At 41.7% G+C, this 14,633-nt stretch overlaps 2 long non-coding RNA genes across 2 annotated transcripts in view; one reads left to right on the top strand and one right to left on the bottom strand.

Moving 5' to 3' along the window:
- The window catches only part of LOC117938191, an 18,378-nt gene extending 8,916 nt beyond the window's left edge, over positions 1-9,462 (top strand). Inside the window, exons 2-3 of the long non-coding RNA XR_004655344.1 lie at positions 8,129-8,131; positions 9,451-9,462. This is a non-coding gene — a long non-coding RNA (uncharacterized LOC117938191). The remainder of the gene's footprint in view (positions 1-8,128; positions 8,132-9,450) is intronic.
- Positions 8,664-14,633, bottom strand: part of LOC117938190 — a 17,218-nt gene continuing 11,248 nt past the window's right edge. The window contains exons 2-3 of the long non-coding RNA XR_004655343.1: positions 9,376-9,385; positions 8,664-8,718 (exon numbers count right to left, since the gene is read on the bottom strand). This is a non-coding gene — a long non-coding RNA (uncharacterized LOC117938190). The remainder of the gene's footprint in view (positions 8,719-9,375; positions 9,386-14,633) is intronic.

Genomic DNA, 14,633 nt, shown 5'->3' with positions numbered 1-14,633 from the left:
CCCAAAAAAAAAAAAAAATTCAATTTTTTGAAATGGAAATATTGAATTAATTAGTGCATGTCGAGGTACTGAGCATGTGTGTGTAATTCCTGCCTGTGTGTGTATTGTGTGTAATAATAACAGAGTGCAAATTGTAATTTCCCCTTGTTGGACTACTAAAGCATACATTATAATTTTTAATTATGAAACAATTTTTCATTTTATGATTCATTCCCAAATTCATTAATTATTTTAGACTAAAAACACAAAGCCAACACAGGTGATTTCATTAGGCCTATGGAATGGCCTGCTTCCACTTCCTGTTAGCCAGAGCAGGCAATGTTTTGGATATGTAGCATTAAAAAACTGAACTTAAAATGGCTAACGCAGGTGATGTTACCTGTGTAGACACAGAGCTAGTAACATTAGTCCTTGACCAGGGCCAAGAAAAGTCGAAGGATGAACATGAGGCGGACCTGCCCGCGATGTCTGCTGAGGATGCTAGCATTGTTGCCGTTGATAGCATTGTTTTGCTACGAAGATGTCTAATGGTAAGTGCTTACAATTTTGTTTCTCTGTTGCCTATTATACATGTAACGTATTTGGTGGCTGAGTCACACATTCCAAACATGTTTACGTTAGGCAGGCTTATGAACCTTTATGAACCTTCATTTAACTTGCTAGCTCTTGAGTTGGATATCTCGCCTTGCGTTCAACACATGATGGCGTTGTAACTCTCGTGGAGCGGGTACTGTGTATATGCATGTGCGCGTGTGGCCTAGCTACGTGTCGGGGGTGCTGCAGTAGAAATGTACCGTTACAACCATTACATCAACTGGAAACGAGTACCCTACTAATAGTGCACCACAAGTTAGTATACTGACGAAAGTATCTGAATTAAGACACAGCATTATAGTGACAGAGCTATGCTATTTGCTATGTGAAGCTTGTGATAAGCTCTAAATGCTAACACTAGCAGTACAATGTGGTGGTGTTTTGAGCTTAATGCTAACACTAGCAGGACAATGTCGTGGTGGTGTTTTGAGCTAAATGGTATCACTAGCAGGATAATGTGGTCGTGTTTTGAGCTTAATGCTAACCCTAGCAGGACAATGTTGTGGTGGTGTTTTGAGCTAAATGGTATCACTAGCAGGACAATGTTGTGGTGGTGTTTTGAGCTAAATAATAACCTTAGTTGGACAATGTGGTGATGTTTTGAGGTAAATGCCAACACTAGCAGGACAATGTTGTGGCGGTGTTTTGGGGTAAATGCTAACACTAGCAGGACAATGTTGTGGTGGTGTTTTGAGCTAGCTAAATGCTATCATTAACAGGACAATGTGCTCACAAATACATGCATTTTTAGGAGGTACCATGTAGCAGGCTAGCATTTTCTAATTAGCGCTAAACTCAAAGTACAGCAAAGGCTGAAATATTGCTAAAATAAAACGTGCCATACAACAAAATACTGTGTGTATGTATGTGTGTGTGTGTGTATATATATATATATATATATATATATATATATATATATATATATTTTTTTTTTTTTATATCCCGGACATTGATCTTTAATAATGCTATTTGCAAATAAGAATAAATAATTCAACAATTATACAAACAGCATATTATGTTTGAACTCTATGACAGCTGCTAAATTGCTGGCCTGACTGGACCTCATTTTACTTACTGTAAATGTCACAGTGTGTGTATTCTCCGCCACTGATCTGACATTCCACACCTTCCTAAATGACACGGGTCAGCCCAGAGTCTATATCCGTCCTACGCAGAACTGCAGCCCCACAGCAGCTATTTAAAGCAACCTGGATCTCTGTGTCTACACATTACATAATGTATAACGGGAAGTACTTCACTTACACCTTGTATCACTCACAGTGCAGTAAGGATTAGGGGTGGGAATCACCAGACGCCTCACGATACGATTCCTTCACGATGCAATATTATTACCATTTTAAACATATTGCAATATTCTGTGATATATTGCAATTAAAACCTTTGTTCCTACCCTTTAATTTTTCCCAATTTCAAAGGATGTCCCCAAAAGGAAACTTTGTTTGTTTTATCTAAAAAGATACATTTCTTTGTTTGTACATATTATTCAATCGACTGTCAAGCAGACAAATTGACCAAGACATATATCATCAAGATCTATACCTGGTGCCTGTGTATCGATAAAGTATCACGATACTATGCTGTATTGATCCCCCCCCCCACCCCCCCCACCCTTAGTATGTATGCAGTGGTTAACTGACTTCACTATAAACAGTTGCACTTTAAAACGTAAAGGCTCCTCTACACGAGTGTTAAGTGACTGCACGTTATGTGTAACAGTGTGTTCAGTTCTTATTTAGGCTATGTTTAGACAAAAATGATCTGAAGATAACGCAAAAGTGGGGGGAAGTCTGCGTGCATATGTTGACGCAAAAGACCTTGAAATCCGATGTTGTGTACATACTAGGCGGCTAGGTGGTGAAGCACTAGCACACAACACCACCAAGTCTGCGCACCTGCGTACAACCTTCCTTCCACTTCTCTCCCTAGTTGTGTAAACAGCTTGTTTGTTTGCCAAAGTTAGCTCAAAACGCCTGTGTTGTGTTTGATGCTAACTTGTAGCCAGCAGGGACCCAACTTCGTTAAGAAGGTCGGTTTTTACTCTATTGACATTACAATAGTTTCTTGTTAGCATCTTGTATGCTTCTTCAGGAAATGATACTTTAAAAACTGAGTTTCATTCATGTGATCGGAGAAAATAAAAAGCTTAAATGGCATGAAGGGAATTAGGCAAAAAAGCAGCAGCCAGTGCTGATATTTTTCTAAAATCCTCTCACGTCTTCTCAGAGGATTTGATTCCACACCTGGCGACTTTTATGACCTTTGCTTCTCGACAGGCAATATGTGGGTAATGTTCTGTCCTTAGTTTGTCTGCAGCATCATAAACTCACCCTGTCTGTCCTTTTTCAAGTGATTTTGTTCTATTAGGTACTAAAAGTGCTCTAAGTGATGTCATGCATTTGTTGTCACATACAGCAAAAATCTAGTACTGTTTATCATTGCTGTTTTGTCGTTTTTTAGACAATGCGCTGAGCAGTACTGTGCTCATAGTGGCAATCACCAGAGGCCCCACCATTCAATATTATCATGATACTTTTGTCACGATACGATAATATTGCGAATTTGAACATATTTTGATATTCTGCAATATGGATGCACAATTGATAGAATTTTAATCACGATCACAATTTTGACTTCCCAAGATAAAATTTGAGTGATTCTTTTTTTTCTTTTTGCCTCATTTCATCGAACGCTCCGGGTATTTTGCAAAGCCAATCCACCGCTCCGTAAACCACTTTCTGATCATGAGCCAGTCAGAGTTTTTCTTGTACTGCACAGCTTAGTTTCTAGATGTAGACAGTCACAGAGGACAGGGTAACGGGAGGAAAACTCAACAGATAGCAGTCGTTTATACGTCGGTCGCAAGGTTTACCAGTTAACCAGTAAATGCAACATTTTGTCCCGCCTGTGTTGTTTTTCAGACAACAGCAGTGACCAGTGCTAGTCGGTACTAGTTAGCGTCTGTTAGCTCACAGGGCTCTAGAGTGCGAGTAATATTTTTCTTCTAGGTCGCACCGGTGCTAATGTCCTTGCATGTGCTGCAATGCTGTTTATATGCATATGATTTAATGTTACGTTACATGACCCATTTCTTTTGTAAAGCTGTGCCTGTGTTGGATCTCTACTCTCCTCTTACCCTCTGCGCAGCCCCGCCACACAGTGGCCCGGGTCCACACTGCTGACATTTTTCTACAATTTTAATTGTTATTAACATAGCTGTATATTGTTAAGCATGAGAGGAAAACCTGTATTTGTACCAGTTTTTCCGCGGGTTACTGCTATTACGGCCGCCACAGGGAAAAACACAGAAGAAGTTATTGAATGCAACTAACTTCAGTATCTAGAGTAACAGCGGGTGAGACGGATCCCGCTGGATTTGGATGAGAAATGTGACCCATGGCCAGAATATCATTAGTTCTTAAAAATGCAGCGCAGTGATGATACACACATTTACACAATATGTGTAACTCCACTGACCCCCATTCGGCCCGTGCTGGACCAGTTCATAGTGAGTCAAATCAATAAATCATGATAATTAATCGTGATCACAATATTGATAAAAGTAATCGTGATTATGATTTTGGCCATAACCGTGCAGCCCTATTCCTATTTGTATTCTAGTACCAAAAACATTGCAATTTATATAATAAAAGACACTTGGCGTCTGTGTATCGATAAAGCGCTACTACGGAAAATATTGCGATACTATGTTGTGTCGAACCCCCCCCACCAATCCATAGTGTGTGCTAAAGTGGAGCAGAATTTACATGGATGGTTTTGCGTTTGTTCTCAGCAGTTAACAAGAAAACTAATGGCAAATGCCCAAACTGATTTAAGATGAGATGATTTAAAGAAGAAAAAAAGGAGTGGTCAGTCTTCTACTGATGAACCAAGACTGTGACAATAACCGTGAAAAAGACATTTCCACTGGCCGAATTCCCAAAACCTGGTGTATCGCTTTAAGTAACCCTCAGACACACACTCTGAAGCAACTCACAGCAGTTACCCCACCTGCTCCTTTTTTTTTTTAGTAAACAAATACTGGGTTGCTGTAAATGAACGATAAAAAAATATGGGTTGACCTTGATATAATGTCGTTGTTCATTTAACAGCATTTGGTGATGTTATTATGAAGGTAGAGCTGGGAAATATGTTGATATTTTGATATGAGACTAGATATCGTCTTAGATTTTGAATATTGTAATATTCATATAGTAGCCATATAATAAGGCCATTATTTACCTTTACCTCCACATTACTGATGATTATTTATCAAAAATCTCATTGTGTAAATATTTTGTGAAAGCACCAATATTCAACAATACAATATTGTTGCGGTATCGATATCGAGGTATTTGGTCAAAAATATTGCAATATTAGATATTCTCCTATCGCCTATCATATCGCCTAGCTCTATTTGAAGGAATATTCAAGTTAATGCAAATGCTTACTTGTTTAGTTTGGTATGACTTTCTTAATTGGATCTCGATATTCAAGTGTAGTCTTTCTCACACTTGAGGAGGGTCTGGCACAGAAACTTCAAATTTGAAAACAAATTTCGGTTCCTCCTCTTGCTTCCACTAAATGTCTCAACTGAAATATTTTCCCTCTGTCGCTCCGAAACAGACGTAAAAATATCACTTTCTCTGTAGTCTACCGTTGGCTAGCTACCGTAAATGTAGGCCATGTTTTCCCTCTGGGCTCTGGTTACCATACCAACTCACTGTTTATGTTTTTGTTACTTGTTAATAGTGGAACTGTTATTGTTAAATGATTATAGTTGTTTTGTTAGGTCAATTTAAGCACTTTAAAATATTAATATATTGTTAAATTTAAATCACTAATAAAAAAATAAAAAAACTCTATGAAAGAGCTTTTCTTTCATATTTAATTCATGAAAGAGCTTTTCTTTCATATCTTTTTCAGTTTTTCAAGAATCGGTTTAGGAATCAGGATCATTTTAAAAGTACCAGTTCGGCAAAAGAATCGTAAAAATCCTAACACTACCCAACCCTACACCTGTGTAGTGACGTTTCTAACAGCCCTTAAGATAACAAAGGAACATACAAGTAAAGGAAATGCAGACCTTAGTTACCCATTATTTGATGAGTTTTATTAATTAGGTTTGGCTCTCAGGTGATTGCATTTGTTGTTGCTTCTAACATCTGCCAAATAACCTGAAAGGTCTGAGGGATTATCCGAGAAATCAAAGCACCAAATCAACCTAAACCCTTCTGGTAATATGCAGGATGCAATTTTTTTTCACGTAGACCAAAAAGTACTAAAAAGAAACCAGAACTTTGAGCCGTGCAGAAAGCCCACAGTACAGTAGAAGCGACACATCTCGTGGATGTCCCTTTGTCTGCACTGGGGAATACAGGCTAGTATCAAACCTCGCCGTGGGCTAAAACCTTTCTTCTCTGATATCAAACCCATACAATGGTGCTGTACGGGATCCAAATCTGAGAGAAACATTGCTATTCAGCCAGAATAGCAGCGGTGGTCTTTGAAATAATGTTTCCCATGCAGGACCATCCCCTTTCATTCCAAATGCACTATATATTACTGTAGGACACGCGATATCAGAGAAGAAAGCGGTGGGGAATTCAATCGATGTTCACTTTGAAATTTAATCCTGTAACATTTCTACTTTGCCTCCGTTCACCAGGCGTGATGGTGATCTGGCATGTGCGTGTGCACGTGTGTGGTGTAAGTGTGGATTGTGTATGTAGAGCACGCTGTGTGTTGCAGTAAATCGTAGCAGATTCCTCCCATGGGGGACGGGAGGATGTACCGAAGGGAGAGTGAAGAAGAGCGGAGAAGCTGACAGAAACATTATTCAAATGATGCTCCTCTGCTTTTCTTGTTGCTTTTATTTTTTTATTTTTTTTCTTCGGGCCCCAGTTGCACACTAAAAGCTGACATTTAGTCGCAGCGAGAGACCGAGAGCTCAGACAATTCATGAGGATTTTCCCCGTTTCCCCGTCTTTGGCTCTTTTAGTACCGAAGGTCCCTGAGTCCATGCACCTTGGCCCTCCTCTGCTCAGCGGCCCCGGTGTGTATGAATCAAATATTTGATTTGGAAGGACTCCCGTCCTTGCTATTGCCATCTGAACAATAGAAAGGTCAGGGTGGATCTGGCTTATCAGTGCGACTAGGCCTGTCCACCGCCTGCTTGGCCTAGGCGTTGCTGGTGGTGGCATGGGAGAGGGGACACAGGGGAAGGGATGAATGGAGAAGAGGAGCGAGAGTAAGACACAGGAGGGAAGGGAGGAGAGGACGGGGGGGGAGGTGGATGAAAGTGTGTGCGTGAGGGGGACATATTGGGTTTTGATGGGTTGGCTTTCGTTTTTACTGCCGTTTTTCTTTGCTGTGGCGGAGCAGTATGAAAGTGTTCAATCTTTAGCTGATACAACAGGACTCACGGCGGACTGTGATAAACAGCACTGCGTCTTCCTGGGCCCCTACTCTCTGAACATCTGTTGGAACATCACATGGTGACAAAAGCAATGTAATTATAATGTACCACCTAAACCTACATAGCACAGAGCACCTTATGGGCTTTTTTGAAAGTGGGTGTCACTTTGGCAGGCAGGCAGGCAGGCAGGCAGGCGGAGGAGGAGAGTGTGTGTGTGGGTGGGTGGCTGGGTAGCAGTGTGTCTGTCTTTTTGAGGAGCTTACAAAATCCCAAGTGACTGGGGTTGAGGTTTTTACATGTTGCACCATAGAATTCCAGCACTGTCCTCCACATTCAAGTGGGCTGAATCCCGGTCTCACACATGCAGCGTGATGTTACACAATGGAGCATTCTGGTATTTCAACACCTGTGCTCCATGTTGGTTTAGCATTCCATAGCATCAGGCATTCAACAGACCCCAACAGTAATAAGCTGTTTCTTGATCCCTGTGGACAGTGACACAAAGCATAATCACCACTTTGAGAAAATGAGGCTGACAACATCCATTTCGGCCCTAATTTAAAACTTCAGGCAGGTGAAATGAATCTTCATCTCCATTCACCCCTAAGGTCAGCCCCAAGCTGAACAGTGGGTCTTTAATGGAGAAAAGAATCACACTTTGTACATTTGTTGTAAGTCATTTAACCCTTGTGTTGTTCCCATCAAAATTGAAAATCGACACTTTTATTTATGTTTTTTATCAATGTTTTTAACTTTTTCTTATGTTTTTGTCCCTTTTTTTTAACACTATTTTCAATATATATTTTTTAATGTTTAACACTACGTAACGCTATTAACTTTAGTTTTACAGTTATTTTGGACATTTATGGTCAATAAACCTCATTTATAGGAAATTATACCTAATGGTTGAGTTAGAAAAGCAGAAATTGGGAATTATTTAGACTGAAATTAAAGGAATGGATGTTGATGGATAATCAGACTGGAATATGTCAACTTTTACTTAATACTATTTCAAAACAACTTTTTTTTTTTTAAATGCTGTAAAATGTAATAAGACGCCTCAAAATTAATGAAAGTAGAGATTTGTGTTTGCCAAAGAGCGTTTTGTGGACTCAATCACGTTATTTCGGGTAATTAAAAAGAACACTGATATAGGAAAACGGGTCAATTTAACCCGAGGACGACGTGAGGGTTAAAAAGCTAACAGGTTCAAAGCCTCCTTCCACTTGGAAAGGCTGTTTGCACACACATCTGCTGAAGGAGGAAACTGACTCCGTGTGTGAACCTTACAGTAAATCAGGGTTCTCCACATCTTGATGTACGAGCAGGATTTTGCAACTAGTTTGGAAGCCCCTAGGCCTCGAGGTCCGACATGAAGCTTAGGGTGATAACAGAGAAAAACACTGGGAATGGACAGTGGGGACATCATGTTCAGTACTTTAACATTTAAACAATATTTGCATTGTCATAGATTCTGGGTTTTTCATCAAGGGAGAACGTGTTCTAGAAATATTAGTTTACCCCTTTTAAAAATATATATATATATATATATGTGTATATATATGTGTGTGTATTCGTGTTATATTGTGTATGCTGCGTTATATTGAGCTTTACAAAATACCATGGTCAATGGTGGAATGTAAGTACACTTACTCAAGTACTGTATTTAAGTATACAAATTTGAGGTACTACTTTTTTCTTTTCATGCCACTTTCTACTCCGCTACATTTCAGAGGGAATTATTGTACTTTTTACTCCACTACATTTATCTGACAACTGTAGTTACTAGAGCTTGACTGATAAAGGATTTTTAAAGCCAATACCAATACAAATATTTGGTTGTTTAATAATCCGCCATATCGACCAATAAACTGTGTATTTGAAAACTGATAAATTGTTTGGGCTCTAGTAGTCACTAGTTACTTTAGAAATTAAGACTTTTGCACATTAACTTACTTTTACTTACGTCTTATTTTCCATGCAGGACTTTAAATTATAACAGAGTATTTTTTACTGTGTGGTATTAGTACTTTGACTTAAGTAAAGGACTTGAATACTTGTTCCACCGCTGCCCATGGTAACTGGACTGTGCGGTTGATGTCTGCATTCTTCTTTCTTTCTAAATGTCCCATGTCCCTGGGCTTGTCAATGCAGAGTAAAGAGCCAGAAGCATAAAGGGGAAGGGGGGTGAAAAAGATTTACATGTAGGCCACCAAAAATGTACTTTGGCAACCTGATTAAGGAGCAGGGTGGCCCATGTGGCAAGGCTTGAAAATATTAGCGTCTATCCCCGTTATTGTATGCTATTTAAGCAATAAAATTGCCGCTTTGTCTAAAAATAAAACCTTGTATTTACTAATGCAGTTTACTATAAAGCAGAAGTATTTCTTAATGTACGTACACACTGCCGCCAAGTTGAGCTTCTCAAGTTACAGGAAGTCATTCATTTTCAATAGAAGCTTCTCTCAGCTGCAAGGAGCGGAACATCTGCGGGGTCACGTTTTGGGCCTCAATCAGAAAGTTGAAATTAGGTCAACAATATGGTAAGGAGCTAAGACGCGGTGCAGCGGCTAACGACGGCAACCAATCAGAGTATAGGTGTCGTTCGCGCTGGCTGATTCCGGAGAAACATACCATGTGAACTTTTGTTCCGGCTAAGAAATCTGAGAAAATGGAGGAAAAGCTCATAATTGCCATTGCTGGGTTACCTATCATTTATGATATAACGTTGTTTGCATGTAGGACCCAGTTCACTTTACCCGCCGGTCACATGGTCTCTAATGGTCCCTCACAGTGAAGTCCTGCACGGATCACTAGGTCAGTCTGGCGGCTGCTCGCTCTGCCGCTACGGCTCAGCGGCTAACGAGCGAGCTAACTGCTAATTTATAAAAGGTTTCTAGTGTCAGTGTATTGGCTGTGCCGTGGCTGCGTGAGCTTCTCAGAGCGGCCAACGCGTCGAAAAGCTTCTTTTTGACATGCGTCCTTCACACGGCGGCCAGGGCTTCTTTGCAGCTGAAGTCAGTGGCGCTGTATACGTACAGATATCCGATTACTACCTTAATTACTTCAATAATCCGTAGCTGCAGCCCGATTTTTACCGAAAATTTGAACCAAAACCATGATCTTTTCCTAAACCTAACCAAGTAGTTTGGTTTCACAGTGTAAACCCCTTGGTCGGGTATGAGGCGGCGTTGGCGTTGAAGATGTGATTGTAACAGTCATAAAGTCAACAGTAGAGTCAAGATTCTGATTCTGTTGTTTTTTCTACATGGAACTCCAGCCTGCTCCCTACCCACCTTCCAGAAGGACTGGAGAACTCTACTCCATTAAGAAATCAGGGTTACATGAGCATGCTGGGTTATAATAATCACCTGGAGCTGCCACCCTGTGAAGATTCCTCTCAGAGCTTTAATGACATAGGACATGTGTTCTTCAGGTCGCTGCGATGAGAAGGTCTGGGAAAGAGGGGGAAATAATTAGGGTTTTGATCTTGTTGCCGACAACCACTCCTCTTCCTGCTGAACAGTCCCAAATGTAGCAACACTCAATTTTTATAGAAACCGCACACCTACGTACATTACCGCACTGCCTGTCTCACACTGATGACACTGTACATCGCAGCACTTGGTGTACAGTTGTATTTCACATAAGGCGTCCACACTACAGACACCTGGGACAAACCACAATAGCTCCACAGGCTAATGTTACACAACCCAGTGCCCTAATAGCCTGAGTCAGCCCATAATGGTGCAATAGCATGCATCACTTCAGGAAGAGGGTGTGGGCCCAGGTTTACAGTCCCAGTCCAGGTAGACGATAAGTCAAGAGTCCCCTCCCAGGCCACAAATCCTGGGTTCAGAGTTCAACATATGAATGCACAATGTAATCTGTAGACAAACAGCCCAGCCCTCTGTACAGTCATCAAGGTAAATATTGCAGAGCGTCTGATGGCCGGTGTACGTTTCAACGATGCCGATGACCTGCCAGTCGAGGATATTACACCAACAGTTATTGCTGCATAACATGTCTGGGCCTTTTGTTTGCGAAGGGAACACCTATAATTAATTCAGCCACACATTCGGCTACTTGGAAACACCATGTGGAGGAGGATTACAGTCAAGGTTGTCAGCCCGGTGGCTGGAGGCCAGGAGTGGGAGACAGATAGAGAAAAGGGGGGGGGGGGGGCAGCACAGACGAAAAGAGAGACGTACAAGACCCCTGCGGTGAATGAGACTGCCTACTTATCAGCCGTGAGCGTGATGTGCAAACAGAGGCCTTTCAGGGCTGCCAGGCACACAATAGCTTTGTTTGCTATGCAATAGAAACCAGTTGTTCGCTGCTGAGTCAATATTTACTGCCTAATGGAATGTGTGCTCTGCTACTACCCCTGCTCAACAACACCAGATTGGAAGAGGGACTTATTACCTCCCCTCTCTTGTCTTTCAAACCCCCCATCATCCTGTGTCCCTCTTCGTCCTTCCCTCCCTTTCCTTTATCTTACCCTTCCTATCCTCTCCTCCTTTACTTCCTTTACTCCCCCCTGAGCTATCAGAGTTTTCTTCCATCCTATTCCCCCCGTCATCCTTCCCTCCCCTATTCTGTCAATCCCATATCATATCTCTTGGATCTGCAGAAAAACAGTAATAGAAACTCCACATAAGGCCTAGGACTGATTGAACCAACTCTGCTATAAAAACAACAAGAAGATCCTGAGTAAGTTGGACAAATGGAATCCAGAGTATTCTTAGTAGTAGTAAAAAAACAAAACAAGTGGAGTAGCTGAAAAAATGAGTGGGAGTGGCCAATCTTCTGTTTATGGAGGCCAATATCCTACCAAGGCCGTGGCTCCGACAGAGGGAGGGAGAGATAGCTCAGCGATGAGATCACTGTGCTGACAGAAGGATCCCTTTGTGCTTGAGCCCAATGCTAGGCAGTAAATGCGTTACACGTGGTATTTACGCCGTGGCTGCTGATAAACTGCAGCTAATCACAATTTTACTAAAGGTGCATGCAGGCAATCGTGCACAAATACACCGACGTGTCTCCCCCTGTTGTCACTATTTCTGCTCCCGCTGTGTATTGATTCTGCACCTGAATCTTGCCCTGACACACACACAGACGTTGCACACACCTTTGCCCAGGTGTGAAGGAATAACTAAAGGTATGACACACTTAGTCCGAGTCCTATAAAGTTTTTTTTTTTTTTCCCACCAGCCACAACAACAATCCGTTCCTTTCAGTCATGCTTCAGTATCGTTTCCTTACAGCCCAGAGGATTACTGAGGAGAGGACAGTTGTGGGAGTGATTGTGTGTGCGTGCGTGCGTGCGTGCGTGCGTGTGTGTGTGTGTGTGTGTGGGGGGTTTCCATAGTGACACCAAGGCAATGAAAAGATTGGACCAGTGGAGTGTGCTGTGTGTCTGCGTGTGTGTGTGCGTGCATGGAGTCGGAGTCCAGCTCTATAGCTCTAGGTTGAGACACAGTGGAACCATTCATGATCTACTATCTGCCCCCCCAAGGCCTTCACTCCTAAATCAGAGCCAGCTTGCAGAGCTCGGATCCCTGCAGGGTTTTTCTTTTGCACCCAAATCACTAAGTGGTATAAAAAGACACAAATAATTCTTATTCTAATAGTTTTATACTATCTCCCCCCCCCATTATAGTCTTTTAATTTTGTGTCCAACAACAACCCCCAAAGTGACGATGAAAAACCCCGAACGGATGGCTTTGAGTTGTATGTTAATGGTTCCGTGCTGGCCGAGGGATAAACAATTAGTATGAGACACGTTCAGTGTCTAATTATCGGAGCGCAGATGAAATGTTGCTCCAAGTTGGGCTCCTAACAAGCCAAATCCTCTCCACATACGGGCAATACATCCGTCCGCGTTCGGAAAACAACATCAAAAACTGCTGCTGTCATCGGCTCGCGTGGCGCCGTGAGCGGGACTCATCACTATTATTTAACCAGGGCAGTTAGTGCCTCATCTAATCGCCTTCCCCAGCTATACCCCGGTGAACCTGCCCTCACACCGAGTCCATCGACGGGGCACTGATTGTGGTTCGGTGTGGTCGAAGTGCTTTTAACGGTAATTTGTCAATGAAATGATTTAAACGCGCGTGCAGTCTGTGCAAAGATTCCCTCTGTCTGCCCTGAGCATACATTACAAAAGGAATCATTGTCAAAGGGGCCTTGATTGTGCGCAGCCTATGTTAATGAAATCTGGTCTTTCACAGAGTTGACACTTAATGAAGACGATAATGTGGGCGCAGGCGTCTGAAAGAACCGCCTCAAATCAGAGCTGGAATTCTAAATCTGGTGTTATACCTTCAAGAGCAATTTAAAGATAAGACCATTTCTCATTTGGCATATGAAATAATTAATTCTTCCTTTGGTAGAAATATCTTAACAAGGCTACTTGGTATGCATATAAAATTTCAAATTGTAAAAATCAAATTAGCATTATTAACTTATAGTGTTTTAGATTGCATCTATTCTCTTTTCAAAAGGTCCCACAGAGTTGAATTGATAATTAAGTAATGAAATGAAAATGTATGATCTAATCATTGGCAGACCGTATTAGCACAGCAGTTGTTCCGAGGTTTCAGACAGCAACGAGGAGGGGGATCGACCCCCCCCTCCCTAATAATGACATAAGCCCTTAAGAATTGAGCTACAGTGGCGATTTATTGGCGTGGAGTCCCGTTGTAATGATCTCAAAGCAGGTCAAACGAATCCGGTTTGGGCCTCAGTTTGCATTATAGTGAAACGCATCAGTACACCTGAAACTCGCTTATAGGCGCAGTGGTGTGTCGAGCTAAATGCACCTGCATGCTCACAATCCCAATGCTAGCATGCTAAAGCTAAGCAGGCCTCACCCTCTAAGTGTAGTGTGTTAGCATTAGGGTCGGGTTTTTCATACCGGTACCAAAAATGTTCACCAATATTTCCCATGTAAAAATAATTTCAAACCTATTCATCCTATTAACTTCAAACATTGCTATTTATTTATAACATTTTAAATATTTGACGTGATACAGCGAGCCCCAGTGTCATCACAAGTGAATGATTTGAATAGCAAAGGTAATTTATTAGCATTTGTTTCATTGTTAAACAAAGACAGGTTGCTCCCCCGCAGGTAGTTTCTGTCCTGATGCCTTCGTCGATACGTTTTAATATTTTTCGCCTGATGCAAGCAGGCACAGTGACTGTAAAAAAAAAAAAAAGCAGCGCTTCAGCTTCACTGCCTCATAGCAGGTTAAATGGAGCGGAGGGCAATCCCTCTCCTCTGTGCCGCAGGTCGTTCTTCCCCCTCTAAACCCATCGCTTCATGGTGTTCCGGCTTAAAGCTTTACCCTGTGGGGTCCCAACAGGCTGGAATAAAACACAAGTGGATGCGGCAGGTTGCCATGGAAACTTAATAAGCCAGCAGTTGTAGGGAAAGAAGGAGTCAACTACAGTACCCAGTGAAGCGTGCGCCTAAAGGCAATGAATTGAATGCTTTGGAGGGGAAAAAAGAGGCAAGGTGGACCGTGTGTTATTGTGAAATAACCTTTTAAGTTGAAATTAAACATTTTGTCAGCGGTGTGAGGCTCTGCTCTGGGTC

Source organism: Etheostoma cragini, chromosome 22 (genome assembly GCF_013103735.1).
Source record: "Etheostoma cragini isolate CJK2018 chromosome 22, CSU_Ecrag_1.0, whole genome shotgun sequence".
NCBI classification, from domain to species: domain Eukaryota; kingdom Metazoa; phylum Chordata; class Actinopteri; order Perciformes; family Percidae; genus Etheostoma; species Etheostoma cragini.
This window is presented reverse-complemented; position numbering and strand designations above follow the sequence as displayed.